The 19,947-nt window shown below is 37.2% G+C and overlaps 1 protein-coding gene across 4 annotated transcripts in view; it reads left to right on the forward strand.

The window, feature by feature from the left end:
- Window positions 1-19,947, forward strand: part of LOC122813729 (butyrophilin subfamily 1 member A1-like) — an 800,878-nt gene that overhangs the window by 86,411 nt on the left and 694,520 nt on the right. The gene's annotated exons all lie outside the window — the stretch shown is intronic.

The following is a 19,947-nucleotide window of genomic DNA, read 5'->3' on the forward strand; positions in this document are numbered from 1 at the left end:
GGTGAGATGGAAAAGAAAATATATGCAGAGAAAGTTAAAGAAAGCAGAAGGGGAGAAGCAGAAAAGAAGGCAGAAGAAAATGCAAAAAATGAAGTACATGGTAAGGATTCAAAGTAATGGGCAGATATGAAGTGTGGCACAATTTAATAGCACCTTTGTAAAAGCACATGAGGTAGGAGCATTTGTTCTTATTAACTAAGAGACACTGTGACTGTTTTTTAAATGAAAAATTTTCTTGGAGAATATGAACAAAAGAAAGGCTGTAACCCATGGAATGTGTATGTAATAAAAGCATTTAACAGGGAAACAAAAAAGAAAATGCATGTACAATTTCAAACAGTGATAGAAAGAGAAAATTTAAAAGGACATTTGAAAACTTTGTAGAAAGAAGTACTGGACATTACAAAGGTTTATGACAAAAGGAGTTTATGGACTGGTTGCTGGGATTGTAATATTGTAGCAAGAGAAAACATTATACATATACCAAGCATAATAAATATGTATTGGAATAGGGGTGTCATAAAATACTGGGAGCAACTCCAAACTTTTTTTGTGTGTGGAAAAGAATGATATCTGATAAGTAACTGTGATAAAAGAAAATTATGTCTCTATGGGAAGATAGGATATGATACAAAAATGTGAATTGAAATGTTATAAATGTAACACAATTGGTCACTCATGGATGGATTGCAAAAGTTAAAAAGAGTAAGAAAAAAGAAAAAAAAGAAGAAAATGAAATAGAAGACATTTTATAAGTAGTAGAAATAGAAGAAAAAGTATACATTAAAAATAATAAAGAGGACATACAGGAAGGTTCTGATATAAGTGACAAAGAAGATATAAATTGGGAGATAGTAAAAAAAATTCTACTGGTAAAAGAGTAAAACGTCAGAAAAAGAAGAAAATTGAAGGGATTTACTTCAAAAGAAAAAAGAAAGGAAATGGATGAAAAAGAATATATACAGTTAATGATTGTTAGATGGTATAATAGTTAAGATGTTTGACTCACAAGCACAAGGTCCAGTATTTGATTCTCACATTTCAGAGGGAAATTAGCTAAGCTTAGAATGGCCTGTTAAGAAAGCTAGCCTAGTAATTAGCTATGAACTCATGAAACTACGAATCTGAGGAAAAGAGAAAATGAAAATTTTAGATTGCTTTCTGTAAATGTGAATAGTTTTCCGACTATAGTAAGAAGAAAAGGGATTTTTGAATGGTGTAATGCACACAATGTAGATGTAATTACATTAGAAAACACAAGATTTTTAACAAATGAAGGAAGATTGGAAACATAGAAACTATGGGGAGGAAAGATAGTCTGGAATTTGAGAAATTATAGATGTTCTGGAATAGCCGTATTCTGTAGAAATACAATAAAGATATTAGATGTGGCATTAGCATAAATGGAAAGATTAACCATTGTACATTTAAAATGGAAAGAACAACATGTATATAGTATTGTAACATTATATACTTATACTAATTGTAAAGAAAGGGAAGCGTATTTCATCAGATTTAAAACTATGTAGTGATAAATATGAATATTCTAAAAGGAGATTTTAATTGTGATTTAAGAGGGAAGTATAAAAAGAAAGGAATGGTATAAGAAAAATTTAGACGTTATAAGATGTGGTAAGTTGAAGCTTTGGGACAAAAGTGCATGGACTTACAAAAGGGGCATGTATAGAAGTGAAATATATTATTTTACAGTATCAGAAGATTTAGTTATAGGAGAAGGAGATAGTTGAAACAGGATTTTCTGATCATCTTACCATAGGGTTAAAGATAAAGGAAAACAAGAAATATATAAAAATAGGCACAGGAATAAAAAAGGATAAATAGGAATGTTGTGAATGAAGAAGTAAAGAGATTCATAATACAGTTATGGGAAGATCATATTCTTATGATATAATTTTATAAAAATTGGTATGAATGGCAGATGATATTCAATGGAAATGTAAGAAAAGTTTTTACAGTGGCAATATGTTGAGAAAAAAGTAGAAAAAGGACAACATAAAAAACATGTAGCGATGCATTTGAAGATTTAGAACATAATGATAGAAATCACTTGGGCATTAAAAAATAATTATATGAAAGAAGCCATGAAAAAACACAAGAGTTGTTATACAAGCAAAGATATTTTACAAGGTTAAAGTGAATAAATATCAAGTAACTTAAGATAATTAGTAAAGGAAGATGGTAGCATAATGAGAAGTAAAAATGTAAAACGAGAAATATAACTCAGGAAAACATTATAAATAGTGTAGCATATGTACAAGAAATGTTTAAAGAAAAAAGAATGTAGCAAAAAAGCATAGGAAGTAAAATAGCTAGCAGAAAAAGAGAATAAAGAGTTGGAAAAGGAGATTTATTTAAATGAGCTAGATAAAGTATTAGAAAAAGTAAATATAGATTTAGCTGCAGGAGCAGATGGAATAGGGTTTGAAATATATAAAATTTTAAGGGAGTAGCAACAACATTTTTTAATGATTTTGAATGAGTGGTTAAATTAAGGTTTTATGTGTAAAGAATTATGTAGTGGAATACTTAAAGTCATCTTGTAAAAGGAAGATAGAAGCCAGTTACAAACTGGAGACCAGTAGTATTGAAAAATGATTATAAGATCTTTATGAAAATAATGCAAAAGAGATTTGAAAGTAAAATGGAAAATAGGATGTCAGTATTTATGATATAGAAATTGTGGATGATGTTATGAATAGAAGTGAAGATTATAATAGGAAACTTCAATAAGGCATGTGATACAAATGGACATGAAAAATTATGGGTAATAATGAAAAAATACAATACAAATGAGAAGGTTAGAAAATTATTTCAGATATAGTAATAATAAAGTAAAAATACTTGTAAATGGCTGGTTATGCCAAGAGGTACATATATATAGCATGTGAAGTAAATCACAAAATGTAGTATGCAGAATATATAACACCTGAAGGGTTAAGAATTCCAGTTCTGTTAACATATACAGATGACATTATAATAATTGCAGAAAACAAAATTTGGGTAAAAGAAGTAATAGTTTGCATAAATTAGTCTCTAGAGCTTTAACTAAAGAGAGAAGTAAAGGTTTAGGTGATGTAGTAAAGATGGGGGTGTGTATATTTTACAATTAATCAAATTTCTGTGTTAGCAGTAACATTTGGAAATAAAGATGTAAGTAGAATTCAATTGGAAAAACAATAGAAATAAAACAAACCTGTCTTTTCTGGAGAACATATGAGAAAAAGGTATGTTTGATAAATTCAATACTGACAGGAAAAACAGCATACTTAGCAAATATATTTATATTTCCAACAGTAATTGAAAATGAATTATTGCAGATATTTTTTTCATTCATATGTGGTTCTTGATTAAACCCAGTAAAAGGAGGAGTTTTGTTTGTAAATAAAGAGAAAGGGGGGTTAGAGTTAATTATCTCAGTGGTATATGCTGATTCATTAAATTTGTAGAAAGTGTTAAAGTGGATATATGAAAAAGATGACAGATTAGTATGAAGACTGTATAAATAAAAATATGATAAACGTTGGGGTATGGTAAAATAGAGAAAAAGAGTGTAGAAATGAAGAAATAAAATGTTACCAAAAAAAATGTTTTTGCGGAAAATGAAAATAGATGCTATAGAAAAGTATATAATAATGCAGTGATAAACATTACTATGTAAAACCATGGGAAAAATCTTAACAGCTGAAAAAAGAATTTACTTCTTCTTTTGGCTTTTCCTGGTTAGGGGGTCACCATAGTGGATCACCTGTCTGCTCATGACTGGCAGTGGAGTTTTACAGTGTCGAGTTGTCAGCCTGGCGCCCAACCTTCCATGGAAGGCACACACACACACACCCATGCACTCATGCCTAGGGCTAATGTAGAGTGTCCAATCCACCTACAGCATGTTTTTGGAATGTAGGAAGAAACCAGAGAACCCGGAGAAAGCTCACACGACCACAGGGAGGACATGCAGACTCCGCACAGAAGGCACCCCAGCCGAGGATCAAACTGGCAAACTTCTTGCTGTGAGGCTACAATGCTAACCGCTGCACCACTGTGACTGCCCACAATAGCTGAAAAAAGAATAAGACTATAAAAATAAGAAGCAAATGGTGTAATCAGAAAGTAGAATGTGAAGATTTTTTGAGGAGACTGGTAATAGACATCTTACTAGTTAAAGGTAATATGCCATATACAAAGAAAAGTGGTAGAATATGTTTCCATCGTCAAGAAGAAGAAAGTATAGAACTTGTGTTTTTGAAATGTGAAAGAATAAAAAAAGTTGTGGGGCAACTATATAAAGAAGTTTTTTTCATAGATGTAAAAGAAGTTGGTAAAAGAAACATGGCCCCAGTTAAATATTGGTATTATAAGAGTAGAAGTAAAGAATATGTCAAAATAATAGATATAAAAGTTATTTTATGTTATATGGGTTATATGGAATGAAAGAATAAATGGAATTATGTTTAAAGGTAAATGGATTTTGACAACAGTATTAAGTAAAATCAGATGGTGGTCATGGAAAAAGGAGTGGGAGTCTAATAGGGATGATAATTTAGTATGGTTGTGTAGGAAATTGAGTATGTGTAAATAAATTTATATATCAATATGTTTGTACATTTGTAAATATTTGTAAATATGTAAATATGTTGTAAATAAAAGTTGTTTTTGTATATACTCTTTTTGATGAGTGCTGTAGAATCTTTTACTTCCCCCCTGAGCTACCACCAACGCATGAAGATGGGTTCTTGGTTTAACATGAACCTATGAGCATGTCATCTGAAGAACGTCACACTCACAAGTACTTCACCCCCCCCCCCCCCATACTGCAGCACAATGTCTATACAGGATATGGGAGTAGAAGTCACAGACCTAATAATCCACCTCAGTTCATATTCCTTCATTAAAGTCTCAATGTCACCTCCCCTTCTCCACAGGGACAGTATGCACCCCCCTTTTGTTTTTGGAAATGTGGTAAGGGGTCAGGCCATAAGGGCTTCCAGACTTAATCCCACCCATGAAGGTTACATTTCAGAAGTTACGAACCTTAAAGAAAGGTTACTTGATAGATGCTATAGACCACATGAGGTCGATATAGCCATTAACATCACAGATTCTCTTAGAACCACTAAAGCAAAACCTTACTTCTCTGAAGGTACCGCAATTGAGAATAGGGTGAAGAGCCCTTACAGTTCAGGACTCCTTAAAGTGCCATTGTTTTATACTTCTGATGTAGCTAAGGTTAAAGATGTATTTGCTAAGCATTGGGATGTACTTTTATTAGATGAACACATCAGTAAAGTTGTAGGACCGAAACCCAGTTATGTTTTTAGGAATAGGAAGAATTTGAAGCGTATCCTTTGTCAACGTACTTTAGGCAAGACTCATAATGAAATTTCTCCTAAATCAGTTAATACTATGCCCTGCAAGAAGTGTAAACAGTGTCCTTATATAGATAAAAGCATTTCTTTTACACATCCTGTCACTGGGGATAGGTACTCTTTTCATACCAATACGAATTGTCAAAGTGAAAATGTAGTATATCTGGCTAAGTGCGTGTCCTGTGAGTCCTTCTACATAGGAAAAACAAACAGAAGGCTCATGGAACGCATAAGGGAACATGTGTATCATATACGTGTAGGTACCTATACCAATGCTTTAGCTAAACACAATAAGGATAAGGGTCCTAATCACACGTTTATGTTCCTGGTCATACAAGTTACCAAATGAAATATATGGGGATGTGACATTGAGACTTTAATGGAGGAAAATGAACTGAGGTGGATTATTAGGTGTCAAGCTGATAGGGAACCTGTACTTAATGACAAAGCCTCCCTTAAATCTATACTACGAAGGAGAAGGGTCAAAGCCTTTACTTAATGGCTATTCATCTATTGTTCCCCTCTGTTACCCTGTTATGCATTAGAAAAATTTATTTTTAGCGCTTCCACATTCTTTTAGACTTATAGGATGTTTATGCACCGACCTATGTATTTTGATTTTTTATTTTGATGTTTGATGGTTATTTAATGTGGTGCTAGGCGTTCATTTATTTACTGTTTTATGGCTCGCCGATTTTATGGTGTTTTTTAGACCTTTTTTCTAGTAATTTGTAGTAACATTTGATTGAAGCAGTTACATGTGCACTTTTTTAGCCTTATTATAGATGGTTATACAATGTATTTATGGCAACAGCCTTTATATGAACTAGCATTAGTATTTAAATGTATTTAGAATGCTTCGTTTAGTGATGTCATTACATCAGCCACCAATGAGATGCGTAAGCATGTTATTTAAAAGACTGTTGGCTATTCTATTATTGTCTGATGAAGCCGAATGGTGAAAGTGCTTACTTTTTAATAAATTTGGGCTGTGGAGAATAGTCCGCGTTATATTTTTTATCCTTAAGTATTGAAACTTTGGAATTGTCTTGCTTGATTCCTGTGGATGCTGTTTTTATTTGTGGTTCTACGATATTTAATAGAGCCTGTTGGCAGATTTTGTTAGCCAAGTAGCACTTTCACTTGCTTGTCACAAGTGCCCTTGGATCCTGAGTTAACCTATGGATCATGCACGGGTCAGACTGTGCAAAATTATTAACTGTACTGAAGTGAGTTCACAATACTGCATTGAAAAGAGATATTATTAGTAATGTTATTTCAAGCTGTAGCAGAGAAAATAAAACAATACTGAAGAAATAAAAATTATGAGAATATGCCATGAGGTCATAATAGACTTGTCTTCTAATTTGATTTTATAGAAGTTTGACTTTGAGTATGAAACCACCATAAGTAATCACATGGTTGTAGGGAAGATAATTCAATGATGTAATGCTAAAAAGTGATGCAAGGAGAAAAAAGCAACACCAATGAAGTCAGTCCCAATTACATCCCAGGCAGAAAATGGTAAAATAAACAAGTGACTTCTGCCACCTATGTACCCAACCCTGAGAATCTTCAAAGCCAGATGTGAAGATGACATTCAAAACATTCTAGCTAAGCAAGGTAAGAAGAAATGATTATATCACTTAAAGAAGAGTTACAAGCTTTCATCAGTATTAGTAGGGACAAGGACAGGAGAGTAACGAAGGCTGATAAGGTTAGAGGTATTGTAGTTACAGACACATCTACATACAACAGGACAACTGAGAGCATGCTTCATAACCCAGCATTTACAAGAAAGTGGATTATATGACAGTCCCAAATACATGTGGCGACCTCAGGATGCCTTGAAGTCACTGTACAGTAATAGATTAATCAGGTAGCAATCTGCAAGAATTTCTTGAAGATACTCACCCTAAAATTCCTGCCTTTTTTGTATCCCAAAGCTCCATAATTGCTTAGTGGATCCCCCATACAGGCCTGTGGTAGCACGGGGAGGCTCAGTAACTGAGCCTGTATCCATTTACCTTGATATTTCAATAAAACTCCTTGCAGCTAAAGCCATATCATATATTCTGGACACTTTTGAATTTCTTCAGAAAATCAAAGGTGTCATGATACACTCTGAAACTTGGCTTGTCACAGTTCGTGTGGATGACTTTTATACCATTTTAACAAACAACTACTGCATTAAAGCAGTAGGGGACGTACTACCCAAATACAATGGGATCCTCCCCAGTGAAAGTTAGCTGGCTGCAAAACTACTCCAGCTACTACCGGAAAATAGTTTCTTCAAATTTAATGACAAGTTGTACCAATAGACAACAGGAACTGCTATAGTGGCTGTCATGGCACCAACCATGGCTAAAGTTTCTTTAAGAAGATCTGGTGCATGGCTCAACTTTTCACCAACACACGACCTCTTATCTACGTTTCATTGATGATGTTGTCATTGTCTGGAATGGAGGTGAAAAACAGCTGAAAGATTTATATTGTTATGAAAGGAACAAGGCATCCTTCCTGAAGTTTACCACCAGCGCCACAGCCAGAATACTGTATGTTTTCTAGGTGTCTGTCAGGAAGAACACTGAAACAAGCTCTCTCTCTCTTCAGCAATCTGTACTGGAAATCCACAAGGATGAACCTACTGGTGCATGCCTCCAGTATACATCTCCAGATAACCAAACACAATGTCATAAAGTCCCAGGACATGCACATTGCAAGGTTTTTAAAAGCACTTACAGACTTTTTATACAACCTAAACAAGTTCACAAATAATTTCCTAGCTAGGGGATATGAAAGCAAGATGATCAGTAACATATGGGAACCAATAAAGAACAAGAAAAAAGTATAGGATCCCTTCCTACTGGACCTAGTCAGCAGATGGCACAATTTCAGAATATCCCACCTTGACCCTAAAACTGAGGCCAGAAGAAGAAGAAGCATGACTGATGACATTTACAACAGAACATAAAGAAATCCACTGGGCAATTATTGAGAACTAGATCATAACAGAGAGTAATAGACCCATAGCTAAAGTCCCTGAACCAGGCCAGAATTGTATATTTAAGAAAAGAAAAAACATTGGAACTTTCCTTAAATCAAAGGACTGGGGAGAAGGGACGGATGCGTTTGACATATAAGGGTGTGGAGCTCAGAAATGCAGGTTTTACAGCCTGATGAACGGAATAGACCACTTCATCTGCCCTAGCAAAGGTCAGAAATACCATAGCAAAATCAAAGGTGACTGGAATACTGGCAGAGTCATTTACAGTGCACAATGTATGAAATGTAAAAAGTTTTATGTGGGAAAAATTATTAATAAGCTGAAAATACGAATGCCACACTGTCAGATGTTAGACTAAAAATCTACATGAACACACTTGGAAAACATACATGGACAAGGAAAGACACTGTGTTGAATTTGAGCCCTGGATGGCAAAAAATGCTCTCTTGGTTAACAGAGAATTAGAATGGCAAGTTTGACTCAATGCATACAATACCACTGGACTAAAAACAACAGCTATTCCATTAAAGGTGTCCTACAAGTATAGAGCCTAAACCACAAACTGTTCTACTACAAGAACTCCAAGGCTACCAGTAGAGATCCACAATTTAAGTCATATTTCCATCAGAGAATAACATTCAGAGTAAAGTTTTCCTTGCATGGATTTATATCATCATTTTTTGCCCTTATATCATTGGATCATATTTCCTACAGCTGCTTTGGTTACTATTCCCAGAATTCTTCTAGTTAAGTTTCACTCTCAAAGTCAAACTTCTTCCTTACATTAAGGCATTCAAAGACTTTTCTCACATCCTCCATTTTGGCTCCTGGCAAGCATAACACTATTTGATGTTCATTATCTTCTCTGCAAATATAAGTATCAGTTCCTCTAATAATTGAATCTCAAATTACGAGAACATCTTTTCTAACCAGATCTGAAGAATCTTCAACTTTTAATTCAGTAATATCTACTCTATCATTTGTTAGAAAGGAGTGACATGAAAAGGCAATATAGCCAGTACAGGAGTTACTTGCAGTTTATCGAATCAAACAAAAATTACATGAGAGGGAGAATAAATTCTTAAAACTGCAGACAAGCAAGATGTATCATCAGTGGAGGACCTGAGTATGCCAGATGGTGACTGAAACATCTTCATCTCTGAAGCAGATAGGGTTTCCACCTGTTCCTCTTTACTCAAGATGGCCCATATTTGGGCAGTAGTGTCCTACGAAAAAACATAAAAATGAAAAATGACCTGAAGTATTAAGACAAAAAGTTTTTCCTAAGTTATCTTCAATATTTTCATAAAACAGCTATTTTTTTTTTTCAGAAGATATCTAAGTATTGTACAAAACAACAAAAACAACTCAAATATTCAAAAGGTAAGCTTTTCTTCCCGTCAAAAAAAGTGAAGTTCAGTCCTTTTCAGGATGTGGGTATGGGCTGCCTGGCAGAATCTCATATTTCTATAAAAAAAGTCCCATTTGTGATATTTGAAAAGGTGTCAAAACTAAGAGCAGAGTGCTTTTTGATAACCTGTTTGTACAGTTTTGCAATATGCTACTGTTTTTCACATAGAAGGGATCAGTTCTGTACCAGCTGCTTAGAAATAAGACTGAACAGATGATTTTAGGTTTGGAGATGAACAGTGGACTTCAAGATCATCTGAGGTGTGGTGGCCACCATGCTGCATAGTTCACAGTTAATACCATTTTAGACAACAGCCATATAAAAAAAAGAAAAAAAAGAAAACGGAACACTAAATCTTATGAGTCACCATGAGTAATACAAGGCACTATTTAAATTACTGAACCACTGCAACAACTAAAAATGGAAATGAAAAAAAAAAAAAAACGGAGAACTGTCTTGTCATTCTCACATACATATGTACAGCTTGAAGCATATCAACAAAACAAAAGGGAAGACAAAAACTGAAGTGGCTGAAAATTTTTTTTTCACTTGAAGGTTATCAGAAAAGAAATTAGGTGACTGAAAAGTTTTATTTATTTTATTTTATGTTTTGTTGATAATCTGACCAGATCATTTTTAATCAGAGGCACGTAGAATACAACTCTTAAGATGCAACAGAATATAAAGACATAACACTGGATAACTGGATTTTTCTTGGAGTAAATATTACAAGAGACGATAACTAGATTTTCTTGGAATAATGTACATCTCCAAACACCTGCACCAACTGGAAAGGCCACAGAAATACCTCACAAAGAGAATCCATGGCCTCCAACACCTGTCCTATGTGGACAAGCTGAAATCGCGCTCACTCTACTCGGTATCATACAGATTGCTCAGAGGAGATCTGTGTCTCGCCTACAAGGCTATCTCAGACCGTGCTCTATTAGAGATGCTCAATGTAAGTCTAACTCCTCGCGCATTACCCGATTGAAAGGCTTAAATCTAATATGTGACATTAACAAAACCTGCTGGATAGAGAGGTTTGTCTCCCAGAGGCTGCCCCGTCTCTGGAATAGATTCCCCATACATGTCAAACAAAGTACGTCACTGTCCCTCTTCAAGTGCAACCCTGATGAGTGGATGGGAAACCACAAATTTGTCCCAGGGATGTTCATCATGTTACACTGCTGCAGTCATTACACTTGGGTTATCCTGCCGTCAGGTGGTTCCCTAGTTGGCCTAAGTTCCAAAGTCTTGGTCCGGCGTCTGTTGCTGTCGCCTCCTCCCTGACGTCAGTGCGGTAGGGGTGTATAAGATGCAGCCAACGCCATTTTCTTCAGTCTTTCTTGCTACGCAGTGCCCGAAGCAAAAGCAGTTCGCAAGTGCCAGTCGGCCATCTCCTGAGATTTTCATTCCGAATCCAGAACCGAAGTCTTCTACAAAGCTAAGTACCCCGTTGGGGAAACTTTTTCTTGCCTCAGACCGATGTCAGTAAAAGTTAATAACTGTATTTCTTGTGGGAAGCAAATACCTCATAAGGATTTCCATTCTTATTGTATCCCATGCCTAGGCCCAGACCACGACGTCACTGGTTGTCAGTTTTGTGCTAGGTTTAACAAAAGCACTATTAAACGTCGGTTTGATTTTGCCCGACATTATTTTGGTAGAAAATTCAATTATACCATGCCATCGGAACTACTGACGACCAGAATACATAAAAAGTGCAAAGACAAGGATAGGCATCCGAGGCCAAAAACTGACAACGAAGCCTCTTCTAGGCCAGTCGCCGGTTCTCCGGTTTTCAGCGAGGTGCCTTCGCAGCCCCTGACGACCGCTTCTGTAGAACCACAGGCCGCCTCTGACTCCCACGTGGAGATGGCTGGGCCTTTGGATGTACAAGTTATTCAGCCTACCGAAACTAACCCTTCAGAGGGATCCGGAGTAGCTGAGCTACCCACAGCTTCAGAGGGTGTTTTCAGACCTATTTAGTTAAGCATTAAACCCTCTGCTAAGTCTAAGCCAGCTTTAAAATCAAAGAAATAAATACAGCATTCTCCAGCACAGGCCTCCATGCCTAAGAAACAAATGCTCAAGATGGCCGAAGACCTAATCACTCTGATCAGGGGGTTCCATCCCCCTCCTGATAAAAGGCCTAGACAGGATGTAGACTATGACTCATCCGACCAGGTGTCCATCTCTTCAGATTCATCCTCAGACCTAGGATATTCCTTACCCCCTTATGAGGATTCTGATGCTGAGGAGTCAATTCCATCAGCCTCTCCGCCTGAGGATTACTCCTTTGGGGAAACCTTGCATACCATGAGGGAGCATTTCTATTGGGAAGGCTAGGATTAGTCAGAATCCAAGAAAAGGCTCAGAGACTTCCTTTTATTACCTCAACACAGACCCATTGCTATTCCGCCAGTGTTAGGTATTGTGGATGATGTGTATACTGAATCCAGCCTAAATCCTGATTCCTTACCTCCAGCCCCAATTAAACCTGACAGATACTACAGAGTCCCTGACTCTCACAAATTTATGTACAAAAGCCCTGTTGCTGACCCTGAAACTATTTCCCAGGGACCCAAAGGGGTTAAGGCCTCATCAGCCAAGAATCCAGTTCCCTCTGACAGAGATTCCAGAGCATTAGACAGATGGGGAAATAAAGTATATATGTCTGCAACTTTAGCAATGAGAGCCTTAAATTTCCAGTTTCACATGCTAAAATATCAGCACTTTCTACTCTCTCAGTTGAAACAAAAAATGCTACCAGATTCAGATCCTCCTACTTTTAAAGAAATGCAGGATTTATTGCATGGAGCTGAACAGGTGGGAAAACATACTTTACAATGTGGTTTTGACTCTTTAGAGGCCTCCTGTAGAGCAGCCGTTACAGGCTCTGTCATTAGAAGACATGCTTGGTTAAAAGAACATACGTTACCAGACCATGTTAAAGCAAAATTATTGGAGGCACCTTTGCAGCAGGATGTGTTGTTTGGAGTTAAGGCAGAAGAGGTATTAAAGAAAATGGAGGATAAGGCAAAATCTATGCAAACGGTGAAAGATTTCTTACAGGTTCAGCCTCCTAGATTTAGCAGAAATTGGCCAACTAAGAATTGGTCCTTTCCAGTTACAGACAGACCTCAAAGGGGCAGATACAGACGTCCAAGAGGTAGAGGTCAACCACAAGGTCCTTACAGGCCTCAACAATGGGTTGCATCAGGCCAGAAAGAAGGGGAAGACAGGCCCCAACCATATAAAAAGCAGCCCCAATGACTTCCCGCTAAAGCTGCCAAACAACTCTCTCTTGGCAGCCCCCTTGGGAGGAAAACTGGCACTTTTTTATCACAATTGGCATATGATCACCAAAGACAAATGGGTTCTCAACATTGTATCTCAAGGTTACAGGTTCCACTTTCACACTCTGCCAAGGTTAAAAGGAATGCCAAATCTCCCACCAAATCAATGGGCAGAGGCTCAAAAACAAATTACAGCACTCATGGATATGAGAGCTATTCAGAAGGTACCACCACAGGAGCAAGGACAAGGATTTTACTCAAGACTCTTTCTAGTTCCCAGGAAGGACAAAGCCTGGAGGCCCATTCTGGAGCTTTCTTCTCTAAACACTTACCTGGATGTTCCGAAATTCAAAATGTTGACACTACAGCAGCTTCTTCCCATGCTGGGCAAGAAAGCTTGGCTCGTGACATTGGACCTCAAGGAGGCATACCTGCATGTCTCTATCAGACAAAACTGCAGAAGATACCTCAGATTCATATCTGGTTCAATGCATTATCAATTCTCTGCACTGCCCTTTGGCTTATCTACTGTGCCCAGGGTCTTCACAAAGTGCCTGGCACCAGTAATTGCATTTTGCAGACAGAAAGGAATTCAAATTTATCTGTACCTGGACGACTGCCTGATTCAAGCAGAGAGCAAGGACATTCTTCTAAAGCATCTGGCGTTTGTAAAAAAGTTATTAAGTTGCCTGGGGTACACAGTAAACAAAAAGAAATCAAAACTAGTGCCCTCACAAGAGATAATATTCCTGGGTGCCAGCTTGAACACAATGGCCCAGATGGCATATCTCATGCCAGACAAGCAAGGACAACTGACTCAATACTTTCAATTGATGGCAACAAAGACTCAACTCCCTGCAAGGAAAAATTCTGCAGGCCTTGGGTTACATGGCATCTTGCATACTACTAATTCCATATGCCAGACTGCATATGAGGAAACTACAATGGTACCTAAAGAATGTATGGTCTCAACACTGTCAAAGTTTGGAAACAGTTATACCACTAATTCCTTGCCTTTAACAGGAGTTTCAATGGTGGGCTCAAGCTTGTCACCTCAACAAGGGACAGCCTTTTACTCAACCCACAGCCAGGCAAACACTGACAACAGATGCATCGGATTACACCTGGGGAGCACACATGGCAGGCAACTGTATTCAGGGCAAGTGACCCACGGAACAAAGGCATCTTCACATCAATCAAAAAGAGATGCTAGCTGTACAAAATGCACTTATAGCTTTCAAGGACCTGCTGCATCCAGGACCACTACTACTAAAGACAGACAACACTACAATTATGTGGTACATAAACAAGCAAGGGGGCACTCACTCTTACCCCCTCTGCAGGCAAGCCATGACCTTGTGGAACACAGCTCTAAACTATCAAGTTCATCTGCAAGCACAATTCCTGCCAGGAGAGAAAAACACACTGGCAGACGACTTAAGCAGAAACACCATGGATCCCCACGAATGGGAATTGAATCCACAGATATTCGGAATGATAACACAGAAATGGTGGAGCCCGAACATAGAACTGTTTGCATCCCCAATGAACTGCCAGCTACAGAAATTCTGCACAAAGAGTTACCATCCACAAGCATGGAAAGTGGATGCTCTTTCATTCAGCTGGAAAAACCTACAAGTATACCCTTTCCCACCACTTCCTCTCCTGCCAGAAGTACTCATAAAAGCCAGGCAAGAAGAGCCAAAGATAATCCTGATTGCCCCATACTGGCCATGCCAGCACTGGTACCCAGTCTTAAAGAACTTAGCACAAGGACCACCCTGGATTTTGCCTCAAATCCCACATCTGCTGACTCAGCACAACAATCAGATACTACACAGCCAGCTAAAGACCTTAAACCTAGCTGCATGGAAGATTCCTTAGTCAAGCAGGCAATGCCGCTCTCCAAAGCTGTTATGGATGTCATTCTGGAGGCCAGAAGGCCTAGTACCAGGAAAGCCTATTTGGATAAATAGAAGTGATTATGTGCCTGGAACCAAGCACACAGCCTTGACCATCATGTTCCAAACATTCCTCAGATACTACAATATTTAACTGAGATGCTGGACAAAGGACTCTCCTTCTCATCCATCAAGATCCATGCCTCTGCCATCTCTGCTCATTACAACACAGATCCACCAGTTTTCTCTAATCCTTTGCTAAGGCAGTACTTCAGAGGGGCTAAAAACATAAGACTGCCCCGTAGAGCACCTACTCCAACTTGGGACCTCAATTTTGTTTTGGAAAAATTGACTTTACCTCCTTTTGAGCTAGCTAACACAGCAGAATTAAAATATATCTCTTGGAACACTGCTCTACTCCTGGCAATAACATCAGCACGAAGAATTTCAGAATTACAGGCACTAATGGCAGTGGAACCTTTCCTCATTTTCCACCAGGACAGGGTGTCTTTAAGAACTAACCCTACGTTTATGCCAAAGGTGGTATCCAGTGTGGCTCTAAACCAAACTATTCATTTGCCAACTTTTTATCCAAAACCACAGAATAAAGGGGAGAGACTACTGCATTCCTTGGACATTCATAGGCAGTTACGCTTCTACTTGGACAAAACCAAAGCTTTCAGGAAATCTGAGCAATTATTGGTAGCATATGCTGCAGGAGCACAGGGAAATGCCATTTCAAAACAGATTATTTCAAAATGGATAGGACATTGTATACGTTTCTGCTATACACACCATGGGAAACCTGTACCTAGCAGCATTAGATCTCACTCCACTAGGGCAACAGCCACTTCAACTGCCTACCTCAGAGGAGTACCTACCAAGGATATTTTGGAAGCAGCAACTTGGAGTTCTGTGCATACCTTCACCAAGCATTACCATCTGCCTCTATACTCTAAATCTAGAGCTGGCTTCGCCACTGCAGTAATGCAGGGCCTTATAGCCACCCCTAATGCCTTATAGAACCAGCCACCCAACCTCAGCTTTGGGATTCTACCCAAGTGTAATGACTGCAGCAGTGTAACACAATGAACATAGTACAGTTTTGTACCTACCATAAATGTAGATGTTCGAGTGTATACACTGCTGCAGTCCAGGTTACCCTCCCTCCTTCCCCTCTTTCCTGATGGTACTTACCTATGTCTTTTACCCTTTACTACCTATGGGGAGTATTTGCTGGTAGCTGAAAGTTGTTGTTTGCTTTTATTATGTATGTTTTATTAGCAATTTGAATTGCCTACCTATTTGGGGGGCACCTGACATCTGGGGCAAGAAAAACTGAAGAAAATGGCGTTGGCTGCATCTTATATACCCCTGCCGCACTGACATCAGGGAGGAGGCGACAGCAACCGACGCCGGACCAAGACTTTGGAACTCAGGCCGACTGGGGAACTGCCTGACGGCAGGATAACCCAAGTGTAATGACTGCAACAGTGTATACACTCGAACATCTACATTTATGGTAGGTACAAAACTGTACTTTTCCACCTGTGTCCCTCACTAACAGGATGACAGGTGCTGATTGAGGTTTCTTTTTTGGAGATAAACTCTTAGCTAGGCTTGTAAGGGTCCCAAGACCATTTACCTAGTAATCTGCTATGATCCTATGATAAGTATTACATTACATGAGAATATACAGACACAGTTTTAGATATCCCGGGGTACCCAGGCTGAGCCTGCATTTGGGCATGTTGCTTTCACAGCTGTACCCCAGTAACTGAAATGTAAATAAAAAAATAAGTAATATATAACCGGATTATTCTGTGAATAAATATATGTTGATAAATATCAGAGCTATAATGGTGGTGGAAGCCATTGATAATAAAGGTAGTGTCTAAGAGCTAATAAAATGCAGATGTGATCACACGATATGACGTGCAAATGCTAAAAGAGCTAGACTAAAATGTTTTTTTCAAAGTACTGACTCTTTAGAAAAGAGTGATGCATTTATTATACAGAAAGAAACATGAAACTGAAGATATTCAGTAGCTTTGTATAGACTATAACTAGCAGGTATCATGAGAGACACGCGATAAGCAAGAAAAAGAAATCTGTTTTAGACTATCGGAAATGGGCATAATGTAAGACAAAAACCTAAAGGAAGAACAAGCTTAAAACTATCCCAGTTGTGTATGTGTGTGTGTTTGTGTCCACCTTTTATATGTGTGTGCTTCTCTGTCTCCTGTGCTGGATTGGTATCTCTGCCAGGACTACTTTTTGCCTTATATCTGTTGCTTGTAGGAATATATTTATTTATTTTATTTATTTATTTTATTTTACATTTGTTGACCGGGCTAGTCCAACTGGATATATGTCCATTTTCAGTAGAGGCCCGGGGAGAAAAGCTCCAATGGTTATTACAAGTTTAAACAGCAATAGGCAATACAATACAATAGGCAAAACAGAGTTAGTTAATGTATGTAATATAAAGCAGCAAAAACACGGACAGCACACAATGAGAGAATTAAAAGCACAATTTAATCCACAATCCAGACAAATGAAGCTGGCAGGTTCAAATAACCCGCCTTCATCAGACAACCACAAATTCCAGACCATTTATTAAATACATTCATATTAAAATTCATTAACCTATCGTGATAAAGTGCATTCTTCAATTTAATGAAACCATGGCAACCTTAAAGAACTTAGAACTGATACACCAGATGCCTGGTTGTATTTCTGACTTGAAAAGTCAAGATAGGTTCTTTTAAAACATTACAAAATATTATAATAAACTTGGAGCTTTATCCTCATATAACTGCAAATTATTAATAATAGTAATTATTTTTTCTGTAATAAATAGTTGGCAGTGATTATAAGATTTTTTATATGGTATATTTTTATGGCTATATTGCAATATTTTTATGGTTTTGTTCATGTCATTGTATTTTTAAGTGAGCATTATATCAGTTCTACTAGCTTCTCTGCTTTAAATTAAATTAATTTAATTTTTTATCATTTGAGCGGAGGATTCTAGTCAACAATACTGTCATAGAATAGACATGAATGTTTAAATTCATTAATGGTATAATAAACCTTTCTTTTGTTAATTTTGTTAATATAAAATGCAGTTATAGTTATAGGCTTCAACTGTATATAGGAGTTTTAAAAATAGGTTTTGGACATGTTTCCCAAGATTTATGTTCCAAATTAGTTTTTAGGAGTGTCTCTAGTATATAGCTTTAACATTAGAAAAAATATTTTTCAATAGATGTTATATATAAAAATATTAATAGTAAGAAAATATTAAGCACTAACATACATAATTACTGCTTGTTTTTGTAGTTATATGAGGATAAAGCTCCAAGTTTATTATAATATTTTGTAATGTTTTAAAAGAACCTATCTTGACTTTTCAAGTCAGAAATACAACCAGGCATCTGGTGTATCAGTTCTAAGTTCTTTAAGGTTGCCATGGTTTCATTAAATTGAAGAATGCACTTTATCACGATAGGTTAATGAATTTTAATATGAATGTATTTAATAAATGGTCTGGAATTTGTGGTTGTCTGATGAAGGCGGGTTATTTGAACCTGCCGAAAGCGCTTACGTTCATTTGTCTGGATTGTGGATTAAATCGTGCTTTTAATTCTCTCATTGTGTGCTGTCCGTGTTTTTGCTGCTTTAGTTTACTTTGTTTGGTGAATGTATGTAATATACAAATATGATAGGAGCAAAAACAAAAGATAAATAATAAAATGTTTTAAAAAATGAAATAAAAAGTTTTTTTTTTTTTTACAATGGTCATACAGTATATACGAGATAACATTTATCTACATAGATGTTATGTAAAGGGATAGCTATCAAGGATACAGGGAGAAGAGAATGAAAGTAATTATGGTAGAAGAAAAGAGAGAGAGGAAGAAGGAAAGTTAATCTGGGTTGGTACAGAAGCAAAGCCAGTGATTATTGAGATGCATTTTCAGTTGTCTTTTAAAAAGTGGTAGTGCGGACAAAGATGAGATATCAGAGGATAGCTTGTTCCACATTTTTCCAACAGAGTTGGAAAAGAGGCAGTCACCTGCAGAATTATTTGGTTTGGGAGTATAAATCAGTAGTTTGTTTGAAGAACGTAGGTGTTTCATGTTATTATATGGTGAAATGAGGTTAGAGAGTATTGGTATTTTAGTTGGTTGATATAGAATTTTGTGAGCTATTAAGAGCTGTTGAAGTATTAGTTTGTTGGGAAGTTCAAGCCAACCTAGTTGTCTTAGGTTCAGGCAGTGGTGAGTTCTAAACTGGGATCCTGTAGCAAATCTTGCTATATTATAGTAAGATGTAGCAAGTTTCTTGAGGTTGTTTTTGGAGAGATTAGTGTAAATGGGGGAAGCATATAGAAGAGTAGAGATAAGATGAGATCTGGCTAAGGTGGTTCTTGCTTCAGGTGTAAGGAAGGGTTTAATTCTGTAAAGGGATACAATTTTTTTGTTAACTAATTTTATTGTGTTGTTGATGTGAGAGTCAAAGCTTAGATTATTGTCAACAGTTATTCCTAGTAATTTTGTAGTTGAATCTGGAGAAATGAGAGTGCTATCAGTGGAAGTGAGAGTGACGTTAAGTGGGGTAGATTTACGGGTAGGTGAGAACAGTAACAGTTTGGTTTTCTTGGGGGTTAGGAGAAGCCTTGAGGTACACCTAAAGAGGTAGGAAGGAGAGATAGTGAATTTTTCCAGAGTACTGCCTGCTGACGGTTTTCTAGGTAAGATGTAAACCAAATTAAGGAAGGGGTATCAAGTGAGAGAGATTTTAGTATGTGCAGAAGAAGTTTATGACTGACCATGTCGAAAGCCTTAGATAAGTCAATGAAGACTGAAGATGATAGACAATTGTTGCGGTTGTAGTTGATGGAGTTGGTAAAGGAGAGTAAAGCAGTGGTAGTACT

The sequence above is a fragment of the Protopterus annectens genome, chromosome 10.part0 (assembly GCF_019279795.1).
Source record: "Protopterus annectens isolate FY-2018-M chromosome 10.part0, PAN1.0, whole genome shotgun sequence".
Lineage (NCBI taxonomy): Eukaryota > Metazoa > Chordata > Ceratodontiformes > Protopteridae > Protopterus > Protopterus annectens.